General features: G+C 53.2%; 1 protein-coding gene across 3 annotated transcripts in view; it reads right to left on the reverse strand.

Moving 5' to 3' along the window:
* Nucleotides 1-15,442, reverse strand: part of TSPAN18 (tetraspanin 18) — a 198,556-nt gene extending 183,114 nt beyond the window's left edge. For all 3 annotated transcript variants that reach the window (XM_065944117.1, XM_065944119.1, XM_065944118.1), the window contains exon 1: nt 15,150-15,442. The gene's annotated coding sequence lies outside the window, so the exon portion shown is untranslated. The remainder of the gene's footprint in view (nt 1-15,149) is intronic.
* Between the last annotated feature and the right edge of the window lie 880 nt (nt 15,443-16,322).

Genomic DNA, 16,322 nt, shown 5'->3' on the forward strand with positions numbered 1-16,322 from the left:
TTTACCACTGAGCCACCAGGGCAGCCCAAATAGTTGCTGGAGTGTGGTAAATTCAAGTTTTGCTTGTTTTGGAGCTTTCTGAAATTTTTATTTTTGAATATTTTCAATCCACAGTTGGTTGAATCCACCAATGCAAAATCTGTGGATGCAGAGAGCTGACAGGACACACAATGGAATAAAGAAAGAATGAATGAATTCTTTCACCAAGCAACACCAGGAACCCTTTTCTGCACTCAACAGACCTCCCAGGCAAGGATCCTCTTGCAATGGAAAAGGCTGGGCCTTACAATGGTTCAGAGAAACCCTTCCAGTTTCTCATACCACTGAAAACAACTGGGTGATCTATGGAATTCCAGTATCTTAGCAACTCAAGTTTCCCTTCCATAAAACAAGGATTAAAAATCTCACCCCAATCAGACTGTTGGGCATCAAATGACATCATATACATGGGTGTCTGCTGGACACATGGAAAAATTCTGCTGTGCTTCTGGGATGGAAAGGGGAGGAAAGAGAACCAATATAGAAGGTCATGCCGCACGCAACACCAAGTGGGTCCAGCTTGTATTGTCCCCTTCTTTCCAGATGAGGAAACTGAGGTTCAGTTAGGATAAAAAACTTGCCAAGGCCATATAGCTGGTGAGGATTTGAAGAGTTTGGATTTGAAGTGTGGAATTCAGAAGCCGGAATTCCCCCTTACTTATTTATATCCCCACTCAAATACCACCTGGGCTCTACAACTGCCTTCGAAACTCTTCCTTCTAGAAAAGCATTTAATTTTAATCCCGTACATTTCTCCCCAGCAGACATGCACAGAACTTTATTTAAATATATTGTTATCATTATTATTGCCTTGCCTAAAGATTCCTTAACAGAGATCTTTTTTTTCTTTTCTTTGCCCACAAACACACACACATGCACCTCTCCAACAGGTTTGAATAGAGCTTTGTGAGTGGTAGGGCTACTTAGAAACAAAAATTGCCTATTATTTCAATTCAATTACATAGCAACCACTTTTTTTTTAAAGAGTATATTTATTTGAGCTTATTGTGCAGCAAATCATCAGACATTTTCTTTCTCCAAACTATTTTGAGAAGAGAAAATGATCAAATGAAAGGGAGGAAATGTTAGGCATATCATCCCCGCTATTGAGAATAATGCTGATGGATTTTCCTCTTGCACTTTTAATTTATTTAAACAACACCCCCGCTTCCATCAACAACCACGCCTTGGCTTCCTGAGCGCTTTTCTCCAAGGGATTCGCGGCCATTCGGTTGTAGTCCCTGTTGGAGACACGGAGGGGAGGTTCTGGAGCCAGAGCAGACGTGGAGGAGGAGCAGTCCTGCTCCCCAGGGTGTGGGTGTGATGTCAGAGGTCCGCAGCGCTGGTTGCAGCCCAAACAGGGTTAGGTCTAGGTTCTGACTGTCTGGACCCCCATCCAGGGCTCGCCCCACCTCCTCAGCTGGGGAACAACGGTAAGGATGGCGATTCAGGGATTGGGGTCTAGTCCCCCCCTCTTGGTGCGTGCATGCTAAGTCGCTTCAGTCGTGTCTGGCTCTGTGACCCCGTGGACCGGAGGCCACCAGGCTCCTCTGTCCATGGCCATTCCCCAGGCAAGAACACTGGAGTGGGCTGCCATGCCCTGCTCAGCCCTCGTGGCGTCCCCACCCAGTTCCCAGGCCTCCGTGAGCCCATTCCAGGCTCTGAACTTGGCCCCCGTAGTCTCCGTTTGGTCTCTGGGCCCAGAGGAGAGAAGGGCCCCACGTCGGGGAAAGCCACCACCCGTGGCCCCCGCTCCAGCCCCTCCGCAGCCCCTGCAACCTGACCTCTATCTCCTCAGCCTCACAGAACCAGCAGCAGCGGCCTCAGAGGTCGCTCTGTTTGCCTTGGCTCTGCAAGCCTGCTTCCCCAGCAAGAAGCCGCTGGAAAGGAAAATAAAACAACAACAAAAAGCCTTTTGATCTGCCAGTGGACGTCCTCGTCCAACCCTGGGGGAAGGTGGAAACCACTCTCTGGAGTGACCTGCTAACCCCTCTTTCACAAATGCTCTCCAAAAGGCCCCAGGGTCTTTCAGAAACCCCACTAGGCCAGGCTCCCGGCCCCATGAGATGAAAGGGTCAAAATGACATCTGTAGGGACTCAGCGGGGATGGGCAGGGGCCAGGAAGAGGTCAGAGAGGACCCGGAAACCACGGAAAGAGAAGATGGCCACGGACCCAGGCTGGCCACTCCACAGGAGGTGGTCACCACACATTGTCTGCTTGGAGGAGCAGCGAGAAAGAGGTGTGTCCCAGAAAAGCAATTCAGCCCAGCAGTGGGAATCCAGCAAAGGCATCACGCTGTCCACACAGGGGTACGCCAGGCACCCATCCCGAGACGGCGCGGCTAGTGACTGACACGGGGCCGTGCCTCTCCGCTGCCCCGCGGGCCACTCTGGAGCCTCGCTACGTCTTTGGGGACAGTTCTGCTGACTCCGGGAGCCCCTACTCAAGCACCCCCATTCGGTCTCTTGGTTTGAAGGCAGGCTGGAAGCTTCCGGAAGCTGATGCCCCCAGGAGCCACCCTCAACCAGTGAGAGCTGGAAGTTGGTGACCACCTGCTGGACCAAGTCTGAGGGGTGCTTCACACAGTCTCTGGGAGGGTCCCCAGTGGGACGGGGCCCCGGGTGCCCACAGCAGGAGGCGGCCTGTTACACATCTTTGACTGGCTCTCCTCCCCTCCCTGCCCACCCGCCTGTCTGAGACAACCTCACCACACATACACTCTTTGTACCCAAATCCTTGCTCAGGGTATGTTTTTGGAGACCCCATCTAGACCAAGGCAGAAGTGTATATGCTAAGACAGGACAAATGAGAAAATGCACCATGCAAAGTAGAAAGGGGGAAATGCCTCCAGGGGCACAAGCCCCCTCCCTTCAAGTTGCAAATGTTCAAGGATGCAAACACGCCCCTGGGCGCCAACTGTTACACTGGTACTACTCTACTCTTCAAGGTACTGTACTGAGAGGCTAAAAATGTTTGATTTATTTTTTGTATCGTTTGTGTGAAAAGTATCATAAACCTGTTACAGTACAGTACTATATAGCAGATCGTGTTAGTTGGGTACCTAGGCTAACTTTGTTGGACTTACAACCGTGTTCTTGGAATGGAACTTCATACGTGATGGACCTACTGTATATAGGACAAATATACATATATATACATATATACTGGCAGACTTGGTGGCCTAGATGGTAAAAGTGTCTGCCTGCAATGCTGGAGACCCAGGTTCGATCCCTGGGTTGGGAAGATCCCCTGGAGAAGGAAATGGCAACCCACTCCGGTACTCTTGCCTGGAAAATGCCATGGGTGGAGGAGCCTGATGGGCTAGAGTCCATGGGGCCACAGAATTGGCCATGACTGAGTGACTTCATTTCACCATACTGTATATAAGACATATATATACATATAGTTGGGTACCTAGGCTAACTGCTAGACTTACAAACTGGACTTAACGAATGTGTTCTTGGAACTCCTTCATACGTGAGGGACGTACTGTATATGAGAATAACAGGCGCTATATACACAGCTGTGCTCATTTACTGGGTAAACAATTCAGCAGGGTTGGGGGTTGCTCACAGTGGGTCTGGGTAAGGAGATGGGCTTAAGACTCAGTTTCCATTGAATCTGCTTTTGTTCTATTTCTATACTCTCTTACTATGTTTATTCTGATTATTTTTTTCTTTGGTCTTTTATCAATAAAAAGTGATTTATTTCAAAGAGCTTCTAGAAAGTAAAGAAAAGAAAAGAAAAAGACCTATAGAGAGGGAGAAAACCCAGAATAAGCCACCCCCCTGACTTCCTAGGGCCCTCCCACCTCCTCCTCACCTCCCCGGGCCCGTGGCCTCCCTCTACTCCACCTGCAGCACCACGGGTCCCAGTTCCCTTAGAGGTTTGGCAGCTGCTGTCAAACAAAGGAATTAAGGGCTGGAGGCGAGCTCAGGACCAGGTGACAGACCTCTAAGACCCCTGGATCCTGATTTCCTCCCACTCTGGCAGATAAGACACGAACTGGCTCCAACAGAGAAGACCTTGGTGTCCCACAGAGGAGCAGAGCCACGGAACAGACTGTGTAATGCTGGGTCTTTAAAGAGATGATCAAATTAAAACGAGGCTTTTAGGGTGGGTCGTAATCCAATCTGACTAATGCCCTTATAAAAAGAGATTTGGACCCTCGGGGGACACAAGATTGGACCCCCAGGGGACACCAGAAGTACACATGCACAAAGGACCCAGTGAGCAGACAGCCTGCTGCAAGCCTAGAAGACAGCCCTCAGAAGAAACTGAATCTGCCAACACCTTGATCATGAACTTCTACCCTTCTACCCAAAACTGTGAAAAATAAATCTGATAAGAATTAACTTACTTAGTGTCCGCAACAACCCAATAAATCAGGTATTATTTTTAGCACCATTTTATGGACAAGAAAGTGATGAACAAAGAGGTTGAGTAACTTGCCCAACGCTGCAAACCATCCCTTTGGATGAGATAGGGATTGTAAGTGCCTGGCACCCTGAAAGTGATCAATACGTGGTCACTGCACCCTTCACCCAAAATAACCTGAAAAAGACTGGTCTGCAAAGGGTAAAAATGGAGGAAGGCATTTTGTGAGCACCTGCCAGGTGCCTGGGACCCAGGGATGAGCCAAGGCTGACAGGGGTTACACTAGAATGGGGAGGTGAAAGTTAAATAATCACACAGACAAGTCAACAATCACCCAATTTTAACAAACTCCTGTTAAGAAGAGGATAGCAGAGCTATCGGGGCTTCCCTGTTAGCTCGGCTGGTGAAGAACCCACCTGCAATGCAGGAGGCCCTGGTTCAATCCCTGGCTGGGTCAGGAATATCCCCTGGAGAAGGGATAGGCTACCCACTCCGGTATTCATGGCTTCCCTTGGTGGCTCAGACGGTAAAGAATCCGCCTGCAATGCGGGAGACCTGGGCTCTATCCCTGGGTTGGGAAGATTCCCTGGAGGAAGCATGGCAACCCACTGCAGTATACTTGCCTGGAGAATCCCCAGGGACAGAGGAGCCTGTTGGGCTGTAGTTCATGGGGCTGGACTACGACTAGAGCCTAAGCACACAGCACAGTGGAGCCATCAGAGCCAATGGGTGAGAAATCTGGTCTACTTGAAAGTCAAGGAGGGCTTCTTGGAGGAAGTGATAGGATCCAAAGGATAAAGGGGAGATGGGTAGCTAAAAAAGGAGCGAATGATTGTAGTGACTGGGGAAGAACATTCAGAGTGGCCCTGTGCAGGCAGGGGCAAGAGAAGGAAGCCAGGTGGCGGAAGGCTTGGGTGGCAGAGGGGGCAGAGGTTGCCGGAAAGTCTTAGAAACGCAAGCGAGGTGCTCGCTGTGGCAGCACATACACTAAAATAAACGCAAGTGAGAACATGGAAGGGTTTCCAAAAGAGCGCAACATGGCTAGCATGATCACATTACACAACAGATGCTTCCTCTAACAAAGCATGCAGGTTGAACGTCAGTAAATTGAATTTTATTTTTAAGGCGGTAGGGAGGAACGGGAATCTGAGAGTTAACTGTCTGTAAATGGGACGAGGAGCCTCTGATCCAGCTGGCATTTCACAGATCCGGCCACCTCGAGTGAGGCACACCCGCTAGGTAACAATACCGGAGGAGGACTGGCCTTCCGTGTGGCAGCAGGCGGGTGAGTGTCTCTGCTGGTCGTGGCCGTCTGCTCCCCCATCCCGAGTCTCGGGGCACTGGAAGCTTCTGAACACGGCTTTCCCCAGCGGGCCACCACACAGCCTGTTTCCTGGTACCCACAACCTTCCAGGCTCCTCTTCCCCAGCTCCTCCTCATCCCCAAGCTTTAACTTGTACTTACTTCCATGCGGAGGCCTTTGCTGCCCCAGCCCCCAGATGTAACTGCTTGTCATGAGTTTGTCCCGCCACCCCTGGCTCCCCGCGGGTTTGTCCCCATATATCCCCAGTGCCCCCACCTAAGGGGGTTACCGGTAGAGGCCTTGGTGCTCAGCAAAGGAGGATGAGATCCCAAAAAGCTCTAAGAATTCATTCATTCATTCATTCAGCATGTATGAACACCTATGAACATCCATCTATTTTGTCCTGAGCACTGAGTTACACATGCTGTGGGCTCCATGGAGAATGAGACAGACAAGTCTCCGCCCTCATCCCACTGAGGAAAACATATCATAAATAAAATAATTAGAACAATTCCAACATTCATTGAACACTTTTGAGGTGCCACGTTCCATCCTAAAAGATACATCTATGCATTTTAATCTTATTTTATCTTTATAAAGCCTTATGATGGTGATCATTTCACAAAACATAAAAAATTGGGTAATCATGTTATACATCTGAAACTAATATAATGTCTTATGTCAATCAGACCTCAGTTAAAAAAAAATAACCTTATGGTGGTACAGAAAACTTAAGTATTTGGTTAAAGGCCACTGAAAGTCATGGACTGTGGCTGAATTGGGACTTGAACCAGGGCCCTTATGCTCAGAACGCCTAACCCTGCATGGCATGTTGCCTCTTCTGCTTTCAATGCACGGGATGCAGCTGTGTATCTGAACCTCGGCCTCCACAGCTGAGCCTCCAAACCCTCCAGGGTCCCTGTGGGATGGGCTCGGGGGCTGGAAGCCTCAGCTAACCCCCCTTCTTGTGCAGAGAAGTCGGGATACCGCCCCCGGGGGAGAGGAACCCAACTTGCCAACATCATTGTGATCTCTGGTGCTGAAGGCGAACCTAGGATAAACAGCAAGGATAATTCATCAGGACCAGACATTCTCAGCCTGAGAGGAGATGGAGGCAACAGGTACCCCCCAACAAAGACAAGGTTAAAAAAGAAAGTAAATTAGTCATGATTCACATGCATCGATGTTTCTTAAGCCCGTATTGAACACCCGACACCCTTCCAAGCCTGTTGTGTGCTGTGTGCTAAGTCGCTTCAGTCGTGTCCAACTCTTTGCGAGCCCATGGTCTGTAGCCCGCCAGGCTCCTCTGTCCACGGGATTCTCCAAGCAAGAATACTGGAATGGGTTGCCATTTCCTCCTCGAGGGGATCTTGCTGACCCAAAGGATTGAAACCACGTCTCTTACATCTCCTGCATTGGCAGGCGGGGTCTTTACCACTAGTGTCCCCTCCAAGACTGTTGGGAGGGAACAAACATGGAAAACAGCATCTGACAAATGTCAGTGGTGGACAGAGCATGTCTGATGCAGACACTGCCTCTTCTGATGCTTATAACTAGGCAACGAGTGGGTGTGAATCCTCACTTTATTGATAAGAAGACTGAAATGTAGAGAGATTCAGTTCAGTTCAGTTCAGTTCAGTCACTCAGTCGTGTCCGACTCTTTGCAACCCCAAGAATCACAGCACGCCAGGCTTCCCGGTCCATCACCAACTCCCGGAGTTTACTCAAACCCATGTCCACCGAGTTGGTGATGCCATCGAACCATCTCATCCTCTGTCGTCCCCTTCTCCTCCTGCCCCCAATCCCCATTACTAATTGTATAGTTGAGTGACCCTGAGTGATAACATACCCACCTGTTATGGATTGAATTGTGTGCCCCCAAAGCTGTGTTGACATCCTTATCGCTAGTCCATGACCTTATTTGAAAACAGGGTCTTTGCCAATGCCATCAAGTTCAGATGAGGTCACTAGGCTCTAATCCAATGTGACTGGAGTCCTCATAAGAAGAGGAAGGACAGACACAGGGAGAACAGCTTGTGACGACAGAAGAGGAGACTGGAGTGATGTGTCTACAAGCCAAGGAACACCAAGAACTGCCAACAGCCACCAGGAGCAAGGAAGGACCCTCCCCTAGAGCCCTGCTGACACCTTGATGTTGGACTTTCAGCCTCCAGAACTGTGAGAGGATGAATGTCTGTGGTTGGAAGCTCCCAGTTTAGGGTATTTATCACTGCAGCCCCGGGAAACCAATACAGCCTCATCGGGCTCTTGAGCTGGTCCTAAGCTCTGCCGCAGTCTTTAGTGGGGAGGGGCTGCAGCAGCTGACGTCTGGGGGCAGGAGGGAATGAGTGTGTTTTAGGGACCTCACAGTGCCTGACTCATAGCCTAACTAGCTTGCCACCCCACCCCTGCTTCGCAGAGAAGCCGTGGGCATCTTGGTGGCAGCTGCAATGGAAGGCCAGTCTCTCTGTGCCCCCAGGAACAATCATCCCCTCTACTCAGGGGGACATAGGCCACCTCTGAATCCTGTCTTGAGGAGCCAAACCTTCCCAAAGAGCCTTCCACCCCAGTGTCCAGTCTATCAGCTATTCCTGGGAGGTCTTTTGCAAGGGAGGGGACAGTAAATCCCCATTATCCTAGGGGTGTTTATATTTTGGCTGGAGGAGCCCCTCATTCCCCGGGGGCTAAAAACGTGGGCAAAATGAGCACCCTGGGCTCGCCCTGGGGAGGGAGCCCTGTATGCCAGGCACCAGGTGGTGCGGGCCGCCGCGCTCCCAGGAGGCTGAGACGCTCTTGGCCAGCGAGAATGCGGCAATCTGTCCCAGCCAGAGAGGCGGCCTCTCTCAGCGGCACCCCCAGGCCCTGCGCCCACAGTGGTAATTAGACATGAAAAGACGGGCCTAAATCCAAGGGCCGGGGCTCCAAATTCTTCTCCCATTTCACATGGAAGCCGCATTAGTTCAACACGAGAGCCCAGCCCGAGGCCACCCAGGATGGGAGCCCAGACCCTCTCCATCCAAGAGACGGGAGTGAAGGATGGGTGTGTTGGGGGGCGGAGGGGAGGACGCTGGGGAGGCGGGGAGCACTTGGAGCTTCGCTTCAGATGCTGGCCCCTGGCCAGAGGCATCACTCCCTTCTAACTCAAGTGGGCGAGGAGGAATGCGCAAACATTCTGACACCTACTAAGTGCCAGGCGCTTAGTTAGCTCTATAGCTTTCTACATCCTTTCCATTTTACAGAGGAGAAAACTGAGGCGCAGAAAGATGCACTCATGCTAAGCAGAGGAGTCAGGATTCCAATCAAAGTTTGACCATCTTACTGTTCTCAGAAAAACTGGGCTGCGAAGCCTCATTAGACTCCCTGTCTTTACTTGCTCAGTCCCACAAGGAGCGAAAGGGGAAGTAGGAGGCTGCAGAGATGGGACAGGAAACCCAGGTAACTTTCTGTGTCATTTGGGGGGCACCCCAAAGCTTGAATGCACAGCAGTTCCCAAAGCAGTGTATGTAGGGCCCAAATGCCTATGGCTTTCACCATGAGTATTTACAGCCAAGCCTTCTCATGCCCTAGGGCTACTGCCTCAGCTTCCAGATAGTTCCTGCAGCCTCTTCCAGCCTCCTCTCCCCCTGCCCCTTGCACATACAGAAGATGAACACAGAGCTCTTCCCCATTAGGGCACGGGAAGAGGAGACAGAAGAAGTAGGCTCTGGAGGGTCTTGGAAGAAGTCCTCAGAGCAGCAAATTTCAGTAGGGCAAAGGAGGCCATGGGAGCTCTGGGGCGGAGGTCAAGGGCCTGGCTCTGCACCCTTGCTGTGTGTTCACGGGCCAGTCCCTTGGCCTCTCTGAGCCCTGCCTCTCTCCCGTGTATTATGGGCACTACATCATCTGCCCAGAGGTCATTTCTAGGTATACGGTCTGTAATCTCCTAAGAGCAATGCACATCAAGGATCATTAAGGAAAGGAAGCATCTGTGTAGTTTAAGGACTAATTATGTGCCAGGTCTACGCTAGAAGCTTCAAATGCATCATCTCAGTGAATCCTCAAAGCACTCTACCCAGGAAATAGAAATGCAAGGAGTTAGTGCCCGGTAAATAGCAGCCTCCCTTGCAGCTGGTTTGGGGTTCTGACCGAAGCACCAGAGCTGAAGTGATGTGTGTCACCTCCCGCTGAGGCAGTGGAGTCTTCCCGGGCCTTTTCCTTCTCCATCGCTCTCCTCTCCTTCTGCAGTAACCATGGATGCCACATCACCCAGGATGTGCAGCTATAATGACGGTGGAGCCACCATCCGCCGGGGTCCCTAAACGACCGTGTGGAGCAGAGATCCATGCTAGACGAGTAGCATGAGTGAGAACTGAACCCACACGGTTAAGCCACTGAGAGTCTGGGGTCACCTGCTGTGGTTGCTGGTGTTACTTCGCTTGACACTGGAAACCAAGGCCACAGAGTCAATAAACGGCAGGCACAAGAAGCAAGTTCACATCTGTGACTCCAACACGCATCCTCTGTCAACTACAACTTTCTGTGGCTGAATGAGATCATCCCCTTCCTATAAGCAATCTTGTCCCCAAAATCTCCTACCTCTCAGCATCCCCAGGACGGCTGAGAAATCAACAGAGGATGAAAAAAGAGCATCTCATAAAGCACTCTGAGACTGGAAGATGAGCAAAAGCAGAGAAGAGGAGATCTGATCATATCTCAGGGAAATCTTTCCTGGGCTTTGGGGCTCCACAGGCGGTTTTGATGGGAGAGAAACATCACAAAAGGGTGAAACAGATCGACCTAGGATCTAGTTCCAGTCCCCCCCCAACTTACTGGCTTGCTTTTTCTGAGCCGTACATTCTAATCTGTGAAACGGGGGCGATATCTGAACCAGCTTTCAGGGTTGGAGGTGAGATGAAGCATTGTCTAGGTCCTGGCTGACGGTAAGCACTCCCCAAACATCTGCCATCATGAAGATCATTGCTGGAATGGCTCAGAGAACAGCCTCTGCTGGAGAGAGATGAGGCCGCGGTGCCGCTAGAGGCTGCCCCGCCAGGATGGCTGACATAGCCCAGACCATGGGTCTGGCCCGGCCCACGTCCCTGCAACAGACTGAGGGGCAGAACACTGAGAGGGAAGCAGTGCCAGCCAGACATAGTGCAATGCAGCCGAGGAGCCAGATTATTTATTTTAAAGTCGAAAGTGTCTTCTAGGAGGATGGCCTTTTATTTGGGTGAATCTGGGAGTTGTTTATCAGCTTAAACTCATTATCTGCACATATGGTCTTCGTACTATGGTTAAGGGTGGGAGACAAAGGATGGGCATCTACTAGCTGATGAAATATCATCCCTCAAGTGCCAGAAAGCAGGATATTTTCAGTGACGTCACATTGGGCTTCCTGCCACAAGGATGGGGCTATCATGAGAACACGCACAAGGTTTTAACTCAGGAGTCCCTCCAGTGAGGCAGGGAAAGGAAGAAAAAAAGAAAACAAGCAACAAAAATATTCACCCTAGTCTTCCATCTCTAAAGCAGACACACACACACACACACACACACACATACACCATGCCCCAAAATATCAGAGCTGGAAAGGGTCAACGTTGATCTCCCCCATTTCACAATAACAGCAACTGCAGAAGTAATAATAATGACAGTGATGATACTGAACGTCTGCTGAGCATTTACTACCTGCCTGGCACAGTGCTAAGCGTTTCACATGTTTTATCTTGTTGATGTTTCGCAACAATCTGAGGGAGTGTTATTAGTCCCATTTTACAGATCAGGAAACTGAGGCACCAGAGGTTGCATGGCCTACGGTCACATGGCTAATAAGTAGAAGAAAGCTGACATTCAAACCCAGGCAGCCTAACTGCCTCACCATGTTGTGTCTAGAGAGATGGGGAAACTAAGGCTCAGAGAGGGGTAGTGACTCACTCGAGGTCCCACAGCTCCAGCTGCAATAGAATTGGGGCTAGAACACAGGTCTCCTTACTCCTGATCCAGCTGGTCCAGTGACCTTTCCACTGCATCCTGTTGCCAATCAGTAAGTACACACACGCATACGACTAGCGCACATGGTTTTGCTCATCTCCAAGTGGTTTAATTACTAATTAAACCAGGAGTCTTGCGTACCAACAAGGGGCAAGGGCTGGACCTGAAGATAACAAGTGCTGAGATGAAAGATCTGCTTTGCCAGCTGCAAACACTGAGGCCCATCTCTCTCTCTCCCTCTCTTCTTAATCAGCGTTTCATTATCTGCACACTCTATCCCCCAACCACCCAGGGCAGAGCGCTGATGCGGGTCCAAGGTGGCAGCCCGAGCAGCAGGAGGAGCCCAGGCTGGCGGGTTACTTAACAGCATCAGATTGCGAAAATACCCATCAACCCGTCATCTGCTCTGGGGGACCAAAGTGCTGGCTTCCAAAGGGCCCCCTCCCTTTGCTGTGTCCCAGCTGAGCATGAACAAATGTTCCTGGTTTTTCTTCTCAATGGCTGATGAAACAGACCGGAAAAGCAGCCCTCTGGAAAGAGGGGGGTCCCTTAGAGGGGCCACCATTTGCTCTTCCCGGGAAAGAGCAGACAGTGAAAGCTGGAGAGACATCCAGAGAAATATAGTGGACAAGTCTGCAGGCAGAAATGAGGAGCCCAGCAGGAACTGGTCACAACATCACCCTCTCTGTCCGCAGGCCACAGTCTGATGGCTGACAGGCTCCCGGTTCACGTTGCTGTGCGGGGGCAGAGAGAACAAGACATGGCCAGGAGAGGTGCCCCCCGCTGGACGGAAGACAGGGCTGCCTAGCGCCCTGAAATGTCAGACTCTCCTGACTTTAAGTTGCAAGGCCTCCTCAGAATCTCCTGGGCCGACACTCTCATCTTACAGGTTTATCCTGTTCTCCATCCCCATTCTGTCTCCCCAAACCCCACCCTGGCCCCAGACCATTAAAAACTCATTCAGTAATTCAGGTAGCTGTTTCCGGGCTGACGAGGCAGTTCTGAAAGGAGGCAGGGGGCCAGTTTTTGCTGGATCAACCCAAGGTGTCCTAACTACTACTCCAGATGAACCAATGCCTCTAAAAAGTGGCCTGGAACTTTCATCCATATACTGCCATTTCAGCCTCGGGCTGGGTAAAGATATCCCACAGTTCTGCCATTTGAATGTGTCTGGGGACTGTTAGACCAGGAGACCTGAAATTCTACTGGATCAGAGATCTTAGTTTCCCAGGGAGCAGACTGAGCCCACACATGGTACTCAAACATGGACGTCAGATGCCCTCGGAGTCTCAACCCCCTCCTCTTTTCGGGGCAGGTTGGCTGTGAAGGGGGTGGGCAGGGAGGATGGATAGAAGGCAGACCTGCCAGCCCTGTGGGGGCCCCTTGCTCACTCCCAGGTTCCAAGGGCAGGGCTGTTTGGGGCAGGCTTCCCTCGGCAGAAAAACGAGTCATAAAACACAAAACTGAACACAAACAAAACAACTCCTTTTGTTTTCTGGCCCCATGGAATGTCTTGAAGACAAACCCAGAGACAGCAGGCCTCTCCACCCTTTCCTCTGTCTCCTCCCTTCATGGCCTCCTCTATGCAAAATAAAAACCATGCTGCTCTTTCTTCGTGGCAACTTTGTCCTATAGCAATTTGAGAGCATCCAATAAAAAACATTTGCTATACCGAAAGCAAGAACCTCAGCTCTCTTTCAAGGACCACCCCGTCTCTATCACCTTTGCAGGGGACTCTGGGGACACGAGAGGAAGGAGGCGGGGGTGGGGGTGCTGCCCAATGAGCCACTGTTTGGAGCCAAGAGAAAGATGAAAATTTCTACCGGCCACTACGAGGCCACTGCACATTCTTAGATTTGCTCAGTTGTACTCACTCAGGGTGCTGGGAGGAGGGAGAGAATGAGAGAAAGTGAGACCACAGTCCCTATAGTGTCCCTTCAATGTTGAACAGTCCCACACATGGCAAAGACGATGCTCTTCACAGAAGCCAGCAGTCTTCTGCTTTCCAAGGCCTTAGCACAGACTCACAGATTCAACACACACCTGAAGTCCCACAGTGGGACACACAGCAGATTTCCACCAATAATTGTGAAATGATCAGATGAATGCAGCCTGTGGACTCCAGACCCCAAGAGGAGGGGCTCTTGTTGACTGAGAAATTTACCACTGGACTGCGAAAGGCGCCCCCATCAACCCCACCCTGTGCCCAGAGAAAGGATACACCCTAAGACCCTCAACACCACACACACCAGAAAGGGATCTGGCCAGATCCCTGGAACCAAAGGTACAACTTTCACAAAAAGGGTGCATTCAGCCGTTTAGGTTTCAGGCTCCATAGAAACCTCAGAAAGTTAATTCTCCCATCCAATCATTTCACACCGATTTGCTGTTAATGTAAAGTTCCCCTCCTTTTTGTTTTTCTGAGGGTGAATTTTTTTTATTCACCCAGACATCCTGCCAGGTCGCCCAAGAAAAACCAGCTTCTGAAAGCCAAGCTTTCCAATGCACAGTTATAACTGGGGGCACCCTAGCTTCACACTCCAACCCTCTCCCCCATCCCGCCTGGGGTGCGGTGCTCCTCAGTGGGGGGTCCCCCGGGCGTTGGGGGCTGGTCTGTGGTTGCGGTCTGTAGGTCCTGCATTTCCGTGCGTTTGTCTCTCTGGAACCAGGACTCGCCTTTCTAGGGGTGAAAGGGCCAGAGAAGGGCGCCCCCTGGCGGGAGCCAACTCCCCTCAATCCGGCCCGGACGCCAAGCCGGCGCGAACCCACCCGCGCCCGCCAACCCTCCAAGCGTTCTCCCGCTGCGACCCTAAATCTGGATGTGCTCGAGTTTCGGATTCACCGAGCACCTACCGGAGTCTCGGCTTCCCCAAACCGCACACACCGCGTTCGGAGTCAAGGGGGACCCCCCCGAAGAAAAGCGTGGCGCCCCCGCCCCGCTTCCAGGGACCCCGAAGACTGTCGGCCCTCGGTGGCCCCGCTGGGGCGGGCAATCCCCACAGCCCTGATCCTCGCTCCTAATCCCTAGTCCCTACCTGCGCCCCCACCCCCCATCCTCTTACAGAGCGGCGTGGCGCGCACCCCCTCCCCTCCGGACTCAGCCCTCGCCTAGCCCCCCGACCTCGCAACCACACCTGCCCCCCACCCGGCGCCGTTCTGCATGCGCCCCCCACTCACCCGGCCCGGAGCGCCGGGCCGCGCTGCACCTGTCCCCGGGGGACGCCGCCGGCCCTCGGCGGGTTCGGAGCGCGGATGCGGGCGAGCACGTCTTCCCCGCCCCTTCCCCAGCCTCTAGCCGAAGTAGAACTCGGTTCCCGGGCTTCCCCAGAGCCATCCTAGGAGCTCCCCCCATTCCACCCCAACCCCTACCACGCCGAGGAGGGCGCGCTTGGGTCCCCAAGTCCCCCGGGGGGCGCGGCGGCGGAGCGCGCGGAAGGCGCGGAGGTGCGGGGCCCCTACCTTCCAGCCGCAGCGGCCGGACCCCGCGCCAACTCGCGTCGGCGGCCGCGGGGGAAACTTTCCCCCGGGCGGAGAGGCGCGCTCGCAACTTGCTCGGCGCCCGCTGCCTTCCCGGCGTTGGCGGCGGCGGCGCGTCCGGGGACCGACCGGCGCGAGGCGGCGGCTGCGGCCGCGGCGCTGGCTCGGGACTCGGGGCTCGGGCGGCCTCGCGCGGCTCCGCGGTGGATCGCTCGGCGCTGCGTCCGCCCCGCAGCCTGGAGCCCCGGAGTCGCCGGCGGCTGCTGCAGCCGCCCGCCCGCCCGCCGGCCCCACCTCCCCGCCGCCGCTCCGTCCCTCCCTCGCTCTCGCCCGCGCGCCCTCCCCTCCCCGAACCTCCTCCCCTTCAGTCTCCAGCCGCCGCCGCCGCCGCCACCGCTGCCGTGAAGGCACGTCTCCTCCGGCGGGCCGGCCCCCCTCGTCCCCTCCCGGCCTCGGTCCCTGCCTTCTGGACGGCATCCCGGCCTCGCCCCGGGGGCCCCTGGGGCCTCCCTCTGCTCGTCTCCCCTTCCTGCCCTCTTGCCCGCCTCCCCGCCCTTGGTTCGTCTGAATTCTGGAGATCCACTGGGGGTGTGGGGAGAGGGGTACCCTAGACAGGGGATGTGTTCCAGGGAAACTTCCACGCTGCCCCCTCCACGTCCCTGACCGGACCTCAGGGCTGGGGGTGGGATGATCCTCCGTGGGGACCTCGCTCCTCGGCTTCCCGCTGCCCTGGAAGGACCTGTTGAAAACCAGGAGGGATTCACTCTCCCTGGGCTGCTTTGAACTCTGTCCTTAACAGAGACACCTGGAGGGGTTGCTGCAGGAAGTGGGGGGTGGGGGTGGTCCAGGTGGCTGGGGGGTGCGGACCCCAGACCAGAAGCAAATGACTTGATTTCAAAAGGCCAGACCTGTGTCTCCATCTCAGGGCTTATCTGTTCATCTTTGTACCAGTGCCTCAGCCACATCCCCCGCTCCGGCCACTGACACATGACTTCACCGAGACATTTAACCTCTGAACCTTTGCTGTGTGAAGTAGCTAACCCCCCCGCCCCCAGCCCCTGCCTGCCCCGGACAAAATGGGCAAGGAAGCCGACCAAAGCAGACAGCCCAAGTGAAAATGCCCCCTATCCCCCCAGAGGAGAGGGGGCCTGGGTT

Source organism: Muntiacus reevesi, chromosome 9 (assembly GCF_963930625.1).
Source record: "Muntiacus reevesi chromosome 9, mMunRee1.1, whole genome shotgun sequence".
NCBI classification, from domain to species: Eukaryota; Metazoa; Chordata; class Mammalia; order Artiodactyla; family Cervidae; genus Muntiacus; species Muntiacus reevesi.